Source organism: Pipistrellus kuhlii, unplaced genomic scaffold (genome assembly GCF_014108245.1).
Source record: "Pipistrellus kuhlii isolate mPipKuh1 unplaced genomic scaffold, mPipKuh1.p scaffold_m20_p_2, whole genome shotgun sequence".
Lineage (NCBI taxonomy): Eukaryota > Metazoa > Chordata > Mammalia > Chiroptera > Vespertilionidae > Pipistrellus > Pipistrellus kuhlii.
This window is the reverse complement of record NW_023425515.1, coordinates 62,428,670-62,438,307: the sequence shown is the minus strand read 5'-3', so window position 1 is coordinate 62,438,307 and position 9,638 is coordinate 62,428,670. Positions and strand designations below refer to the sequence as shown.

Genomic DNA, 9,638 nt, shown 5'->3' with positions numbered 1-9,638 from the left:
CTTTGTAAAGACATCTGTTTTGACATACACTTCTGGACTGCTGGCGATTCTTGATGTACTGATGACACATGCATTTGGACTCCTGTCCAAAGCTGCAGGAGCCACTTGGGCAAGTACCAAACCCTGCACACTCCTGATTTTGCTGGTGGATCTGACATTGGATATTTGTCATCCCTACAAACCATTGTCCCCTTATAGATTTCAGGTGGCGCATCCTGTTTGCATGCATGCAGAGAGTATCTGTCTCTCTTCTTCATGGAATGTAGATTCCCTGAGAGTAGAGTCTATGAATGGTTTTGCTGACCATGGTATCCCTCCAGGCTAGTTCAGTACCTTGCCCATGGAAGATATTCAATAGAAGTTTTTTTTTTAAATTCATGAGTTTATTTGTTTACTCATTTGGTTATTTGTTAATTTATCTATATGTATCGATATTAAGTGCCTTCTATAAGATAGTCACTGGTCTAGCCATTGGAGTTAAATTAAGTGTTAAAATCAATGTGTGTATGTTTGTGTGTATAAATTTTCTATAGTTCCTGATGAATCTGGAGCATTGATCTCAAAGGAAAATCTGGTAGTTTAAGTCAGCTATAGAGCTATGGTCACTAGTAGTTTGTGGGTGAGAGAGCCTTTCAGTGGTGCCAGTATAGATAGTCTTTAGATTGGAAGGTTAAGTGTATTCTAAGAATCTAATTTTAATGTAAAATATAAATTAATATATTTTTTAAAGAAATAACATTTAAAATTGTACTTAGATATTTTAAGTCTAATAATAGCAGGGTAAGCTAGCAATGTATGACTCTCTGAAGAGAGTCCCAGGTATGGCACTAGAAACAAAGGATGCAGAAACCAGAGGTGGGCACACAGGACCTGTAAAAGGGATTTGAGGGGATCTGGGAAGAGCATCGACAGCTCCTCTACACCAGGTTATTATCACAGAAATGGTATGGCATAGGGAGGGGAAAAATGGACTTATCTCTATTATTAGGATATGAGCCCAGAGAAGTTTAATTTAGTTCTCTAATGGAACACAGTTTTATTCAGATGCCCCCAAAAGAAATATTTGCTGGAATAAACTGCTAGAACGCAACTGATTTATATAATAGAGGCTGTTTGCCTTTCTGTTTTATAAAATGAGGCTCATTTGTAACATTTAACATGTTTATAGTAGTTTTTAAATAACTGGGATAGTAAGAGCTCCTTTCTTTCTCTATATACCCTCCTAGAGTTAAGAATTTATTGCCATACACAAAGAGGCTATAAGTTTATAAGACTAGAATTTCTCTTCTGTACCTCGTTCTAATGATGTTTGATGAAATTTATTTTTGCTCAGTTGTATCAAAATAACTAAACACTTTGATTCAGTAAAAAATTTAGGAGAGGATTGCTTGGTATAGGGAGATAAGCCCACATCATGCAGGGTATGTATGTTGTGAGAATAGAAGTGTGAATCTGTCAACACAATGTATGAATGTTCATTGGAGCAGAAGCCACTGAGGTGACAATTAGTGGGAAACAAACTGTGTGTTTAACTGGAAAGGAGCATGCAATTTTGTATTTATAAGATAAAAGCTATTCTTCTCAATTAAACTAAAGAATATTGTCAAATATGGAATTGCTTTGAAGGTTTCTCTCCAGTGTTATTAGTGGTCAACATACCTGCCTGCTCTATTTATTAGGGAACATGTGTTTAGACATAATGTATGAGAGAACAAAAGTGGCTGACTCTATTTCCCTAAGAAACTCACAGTTTAGGGGAGGACAACCCACTGTATAGAGCATAGACCTGTAAAAAAAATAACAGGCCTCAGTTGTTTGGTGGGGCCCTGGTCTATGCTAAGCATTGCAAGATATATTTTGCTTCCATGATCTAGCTTCATCATTACCTCAACACTGCAAAGTACGAATTATTACTCTTATTTTTAAAATGGGAAACCAAGTCTCAGAGTGATAAAATAACTTGTTACTATTCAATTAGGGATTTAAATCTGAACCCAAGCTTAATTTTACTAAGTTTAGCTGCCTTTTTAAAGAATAGTGTCATAAAGTTTAAAATCCAGATTGATCCGAGACTAGAACAAGCATGCAAAGATTGTCAGAAATGCCTTTTAAAAAAGCTGCATTTGAGGAAAAAGATCAATGAAGCAGCAGTGTGTTCATTAGGGCCAACGTTAAAATATGGATAAGTAATACGGAGGAGCAGGCACTCCCTAACTTGCTTTTATCCTCTCTTTCAAAATAGAATGATCTTCAAACCATAGGAGGATAAAACAAAATTGTTTACAGGCAAGAGGATTCAAATCTATATGGGTGAAGATATTATGAAGCAGCACCTAACGGTCTAAATTAGCTCAGGTCTCCTACTAGAAGAAACATGCCTTTGCAGACTGAGACAACCTCAGACAGATCAATACTCCTGTTAGATTTTTTTTCACAGCATCCTGTAAAAACAGTGTATGTTATGATTTGTAAGTACATATTTATTTGTGTGGTTAGGTCAGCGGTTACTTTTCCATCCCAGGTATGGCACTAGAAACAAAGCTCTATGTTGTGCTCTTTGTGGTGCTTCCCTTATGGCTAGTAAAATGACTGGGACATAGCTGGGCCTCAACACATCTTCAATGAAACAAGGAATTTACTGACTGCAGGTGGCTTCTGAGGAGTCCGTAGGAACTGACACAGATGATGGCACTGCTTTTGAAAAGGATGTTGATGACAAATAGACACCTTTGATAAGAAACCACAAACTGATAGCCCATAGGACAAATAAAACTGGAAAGAATGGCCGGAACCGGTTTGGCTCAGTGGATAGAGCGTCGGCCTTCGAACTGAAGGGTCTCAGGTTCGATTCCGGTCAAGGGCATGTACCTTGGTTGAGGGCACATCCCCAGTAGGGGGTGTGCAAGAGGCAGCTAATCGATGTTTCTCTATCATCAATGTTTCTAACTCTCTATCCTCTCTCTTCCTCTCTGTAAAAAAATTAATAAAATATATATTAAAAAAAACAACTGGCTAGAATGTATTGACTGGTCAGAAGAAACTACTGAATCTGAATACTTTTAGAGGACATATATTTTATAAATTATCATAGTCTTTAACACCCCTCTTCTGTGTTCCCCAGTTTTATTCCCTGGCTAATTTTTGGAAGCATTGTTGTTTAGAGTCCAACATATCATTGACATTGACCCTATGCAAAATTCTAGAATACATCATTGCAAAGATGGATGGTTTTTTAAATATTGGAGAGAAAAGAGTGATTTCTAAGACACATTAATTTGTAATTTCCAACCAACTCCTTTTTTTAAAACAGTATATAACAGTAACATGAAGTAAATTGGGGTATTGGAAAGCTAAAGGATTGTATCACTGTTTTCAAACTGAATTTTCTAGCATCTTTTCAAATAACATGCTTCTATGGCCATTTTTTCATTTATTAATTTTAGTTGGTATTTTTGGACTTTCTGTTCTAGTTGTTGAGGATCTAGTACTCATAACAGAATCAGGATAACATTCTTGATCTGATATGTTAAATGATCTGTGTATTGGTGTTTCTTAAAATAATGTGAGGATAGAAGTTACCCTGCCACACACACACACACACACACACACACACACACACACACACACAGAAATGATGTTAAAAATAAAACAGAACAAAACAACCCTCCTACATAAAATATGGACATGTTTAAAAGTTCCTTTATACTTTCATGATCATTTTCACTCCTACTCAGTTTTTACCATTCAATCTGTTTAAGAATAGTTAGAGCATCTAAGGTTCCAAAGCAAAAGGGTGTATATTTCTTCATCTTTTGCCACTCATTAAAAAATAGCACACAGAGGATATTAATGAGTGATTAGTGAATTTATGGTTTTATTCCTGCCTTAGGATGAATTTGATGATGTTTTTGTTGGTTTGTGCTAAGAGTTTGATTGACAGGAACTGGTCTATGTGATCTAGAGAAAATTATGTCTCTCAGCCTTTTCCTCCTGGAAAAAAAAGGAGTTAATATGAAGTTATTACTTACCTCAGAGGGCTGTTGTGAGTATTATGAGGTTATATATATATAAATCTACCTTATCCCAAATCTTTACTATATATCAGCATTGTGCTAAACTCATCAGATATTTAATGCCTAACGCACAGTCACTCAGATATTAGTTGTGTAATTACTGCCCCTCAAGTTCCAGACAAAATCAAATCTATAAATAAAAAATCCTAATTTTCAAGAAGCTCATTTTTGTTGTTGATGCTATTACAGATGACCCTATTTCCCTCCATTCCTTTGTCCACCTTCACCCAGCCCTCACCCCTGGCTCTGGATGTAAACTGTTGTCTATGTTCTCAGTCTACGCATATATGTTCTTTGGCTAATCCCTTCATCTTATTTCATCCATTTTCCCCTCCCTTTCCCAACCCCTATAACAGCTATCTGACTGTTCCATGACTTTGGTTCTATTTTGTTCATTAGATTCCACATATGTGTGAAATTATATGGTACTTGTCTTTGTCTGACTTGTTTCATTTAGCGTAATCATTTGCAGGTCCCTCCATGCTGCTACAAAAGGAGTTCATTTCCTAAGAATGAACCCAGCCTGTTGAATCTTTCTTCATCTGATATCACCTATGTATGAAAGAATGACAATTTCTTCTTTAGTTTCCTTGTCAGAGATCACTTACACCATTCATTTGTAAATTCAGGATATGGTACTGATGGTTTTGTAGTGTAATGAAAAAGAGTTATATTAAGTGTGGCATAAAATTTCACCTTTTTTCTATTTCCTATTATGTATTTCTCCTGACATCTCCTTTTTACTTTCTTTCTTCTTCATTTTCCTGTAAGTTCATATTGGTTGTCTTCTGTTATGCAAAACTAGTGATCCTTTTTTATTTAAAAAAATATATATTTTATTGATTTTTTTACATAGAGGAAGGGTGAGGGATAGAGAGTTAGAAACATCGATGAGAGAGAAACATCAGTCATCTGCCTTTTGCACACCTCCTTGGATGTGCCCGCAACCAAGGTACATGCCCTTGACCGGAATCGAACCTTGCAGGCCAACGCTCTATCCACTGAGCAAACCGGTCAGGGTGTGATCCTATTTTAAAGTCTTGCTCTCTGATATCCAGGCTCTTGAGATCCCACTTTCTGCATCATCATTTTACAAGGTAGTTTTCTTTTTAAAAAGCAAGCTTACATTTATCAATGTATTACATTCATATGGTTAAAAATCAATAGAAATAAAAGGTGTATTTTGAGTAAAATATTGTCTCTTGCCCCATTCTTCTTCAATTTCAAGTCCTGTTCTCCTAATACATATCAAGTTCAGCTCTTTTACGTTTTCTTTTATAATTGTCAGCATCTTTATAAACATTGTATTTGTATTACTCTTTCTTAATTTATCAATCTCAGTGGTTTTAGATTTCCCGATTGCTAGTTCAGGATCTATCAGTCAATACAATACCTTCCACACATACACACGTGTTCCCTCATACTGTTCTCTCAATATAATTGAACACATTTATAATGAATTCAGTACTCAGTTTCCATGATATTGAATAATTAAATATTACTTACTGCTGAGCCTAGTAGTATATTATGTTTCTTCCTTTCCAGATTTACTCTATTACTTTACTGTATTTATTATTCTGTTTGTATTTCTCTATTTTCCATTTTCCCCCAATGGCTTTAATAAACTTGTCAAACACTTACTAATATTTTTTCATATGTTAAAATATGAGATAACAAATAAATTTATTAAAATCTTTTTTTCCACTTGGAAGTCTCCAAGCCATCCCGCCATCATCCTTCTTCAGGCCCAGCTGGTTATACTCAAGGTCTCCTGAACAAATGTCATCTTTCTTCAGTGTTTCATCTTTATCTGGGATGCTACAGTCTTCTTTCTTGGTTTAAAATTTTATTTTACTGTTCATCTTTTCTAAGAAAGGATGCATGAAAGTTTATTTGAATCCTTATATGTTTACAAACGCCTATTCTCAAATTTGATTGATAATTTGACTACAATAGTATACATTTGTCATTTGATTGGGATAGTGTCCATTGAAAGTAACTCTCAAATACCTCCCCTGTATTTTTATGATTCCCACTTTGTGAATTCTGTCTTTTCAAGGTATAATTCAGACTATTCCTTTCACCAACCTCATTTGCAGGTATGGTGCTGTTACTATTAAATCAGTACAGATTTTCATTCAGAAGCAAGTAGTTTGAGTTTTGTAGGAGTTTATTATTTTTCTAGTGAAGGTTCAGGGGCATGTGATTTTCAAGGGCAGTGGTGCTGGACGCAGGGGTAGCTACAGTGATTTCCAGTGCAAAGTTGGTGGAGGGATAAAATAAAAAAAGTTTCCCATCAGGGTGTTTCTGGGCCTTGATACTGGACACCTGATCTTGAGCTATTTTCTCTATCCCTTCCAATGATTCAGTGGATTAGCCACTGTCTTTTAGAAATATATTTTTCTTGGCCAACAGTGTACATTCTTTTATTTGCAACTAAGGCTGATAGAGTTAATATGGAATTCTAGACTAAGAATAATCTTGCATCAAAACTTAAGAGGTTTGGGTTCCCCATAATTGAGTATCTAATGTTGCTGATGTCATGTAATACCTATCCTATAAAATAAAAGCATAGTATGCAAATTGTTCTCTCAACCAGGAGTTCTTCTGGGAGTGTGACCAGGGTCGGGGACAGCTGGAGGAAGGGAAGAGTACCTGGCCAGCAGCCAGCGCTACTAGGGACCCTACTAGTGCACAAATTTCATGCACTGGGCATCTAGTCCTATATAATAAAAGGTTAATATGCAAATTGACCCTAACAGCAGAATGACCACGAAGGACTGGTTACTATGATGCACACTGACTACCAGGGGGCAGATGCTCAATGCAAAAGCTGACCCCTGGTGGTCAGTGTGCTCCCACAGGGGGAGCTCCTCTCAGCCACAAACTGGGCTTGATGTCTGTGAGCACAGTGGCACAGCAGTGGTGGGGGGAGCCTCTCCCACCTCCTCTGCAGCAGTAAGGCTGTCCAGCAGTGGTTTAGGCCCACTCTTCACAGTCAGACATCCCCTGAGGGCTCCAAGGCCGCCAGAGAGATGTCTGAGTGCCAGTTTAGGACTGATCCTCCCAGGGAACTGACTTAAGCTGGCAGGTGGACATCCCCTGAGGGCTGAGGGCCCCCCCACACCAATTTTCATGCATTGGCCCTCTAGTTATAAGGGCCTTGTGTGTATATAATCTTTCAGAATCTTTCTTTAACTCTTGATGACATTTCTAGTGATGTTTCTTATTTATTGTTCTGGTCATTCTGGGAACTCTCTTTCTGGAAGATTATGTATTTCAGTTCAGGGAAACCTAATATTTCTTTCATAGTTTCTATATTCAGGTTTTCTGGAACTCTTATTAGATGTTGGAAAGCAGGATACAATATTCTCATTTTGTCATTGTCATGTTTTCCTATATTCTATATTGTTTAAAATTTTAGTCTATTTTCCTGGGTTTCTCAACTTCAACTTCCATCCTGCTTTTGATTCAATAAATAAGTTATATATTTAATTTTCTTCTATTTTTAACTCTAGAACTGTTCCTTTTTGGTTGCATCAGTTTCTCATTTTATAGACAGAATGAAATCTCTTTGAACATCTTATGTATTATGAAGATTTTCTTCTTCCTCACCTTATATAATTTTTGTTAGTTTTTTTTTCTGTTTGTTTTGATCTTTTATTTTGGAGATTTTTGTCTAGTGTTTGGTAAATATTGGCTTTCCATTTATATTTAAAAATGTATCACTAGACTTTTGATCAAAACTACTTATTCTAAACAAAAATCCTCTAGTTTTCTCCTGATATTCTGAGAGTCCTATAGTTTATTATATGGATTTATAAAAAAAAAAAATCCCTGATTATCAGTGCCATGAATTATCCTCTTTTCCATGTGTCTGTTGTTCCTTATTAGGAGCCTTACTGACTCTATTTCTCCAGAGGAAAAATCATATTCCATCCTTCACACAGTGGAAGTTCAGAATAAGTTGCCTGACTGCACCAGGTAAAAAAGGGAATCTGGAGGGAAAGCCTTCATGTCTTCATTTACTATAGTGACATGTTTCTCTGAGTTCACCCTAACTCTTCCCTGTTTGTAAAGCTGATTGATTTCAAAGGCTGAGCTTCCAGATGTTTTGTTAGATGAATTGGTTAGCTTTTATTTGGTCCCCTTTGACACTGATTTAGGTTTTAACTTCTTGTATTATGTCTGATAAGTCAGTCACCACTTCTCCACCTCTTTTTCACCTCTGAAATATTTGTTGAAATAGTTTCTTTTACTCTTCCACTACCATTTTAAATTCAGCTTCATAAAAACCATTGTCACTGCTACCACCGATGGGGCTGACATGACCCAGACTGTACCAAGCACCCTGCTGACAGCCCCACCAACACGGAGAACGTGAGCCAATACAGCAACATAGAGAACTCACAGAAGGATCTAAGGTCAATGTGGGCAAGAATCAGCAGAATGATAGTAAAATGTTTACTGGAGGCTTGAGCTGGGCTACGAGCAAGAAATATCTGACTATTTGTCTCAATTTGGGGAAGCTGTAGATGCACAATTGAAATAGGCCCAATCAATGAAAGATCAAAAGGATTTGGGTTGATTTGTGCTTTTCAAAGATGCTTCTAGTATTGATAAGATTTTAGAACTGAAGGTACACAAACTGGATGACAGATTGATAGACCCCAAAAGAGCCAAAGCTTTAAAAGGGAAAGAACATCCCCCCAAAATGCAGGGGTTTTTTCTGGGTAGATTGAGTTCAGATACTTCTGAAGAACAAAGTAAATAATATTTTGGACTCTTTGGAGAGATTGAAAATATTGAACTTCCCAATGAGTACAAAAACAAATGAAAGAAGAGATTTTTCTTCTTTCACATACACAGATGAAGAGCCAGTGAAGAAACTGCTAGAAAGCACATATCATGAAATTGGTTCTGGGAAGTGTGAGATCAATGTTGCCAAACCAAAAGAAGTATATAGGTAGCAAGAGCAACAACAAAAAGGAGCAGAGATACTGCAGCTGGTGGATGAGGTGGTACTAGGGGCCATAGTCAGGGCCAAACTGGAAGTAAGGATTTAATAGCTATTATTCTCAAGGATATGGAATTACATTAGTGCTGCAGGTGGTGATCAAAACTTTAGTGGCTAAGATAATTAGGATTTTACTGGGAATAACTATGTGAACTATGGTTATGGACAGGAATATGCAGACTATAGTGACCAACACAGCATTTACTTAAAAGCATCTTGGGGTGGGTGGCAATCACTAAAACAATTATAAGCCATCTTAAAGCAGGACATTGGAGAAAACAGGAGAAGACTGCTAAACTAACCAATCTTGCAGCACAACACTGAACATTGGTTTTCTATTGACCTCAGGTGATTATTTTGTAAAAGATTTTCTAGTGTGCAAGATACAACTGTGTCCAACTATATATAGCCACCAATTATTTTTCTGTTCTACTTTTTTTTTTTCACTGTTTCTTTTTTCCCTTTATCATTCTCTCTGTTATGGGTTAGTAAAATGTTAATTTCTCAGCTGTCATTCTAGTGTAATTTCAGAAGCATTAAAGGTAAAA

The 9,638-nt window shown here is 36.6% G+C and overlaps 1 pseudogene; it reads left to right on the top strand.

Moving 5' to 3' along the window:
• Window positions 1–791: 791 nt before the first annotated feature.
• On the top strand, window positions 792–9,414 carry LOC118722940 (annotated as a pseudogene).
• Window positions 9,415–9,638: the final 224 nt, after the last annotated feature.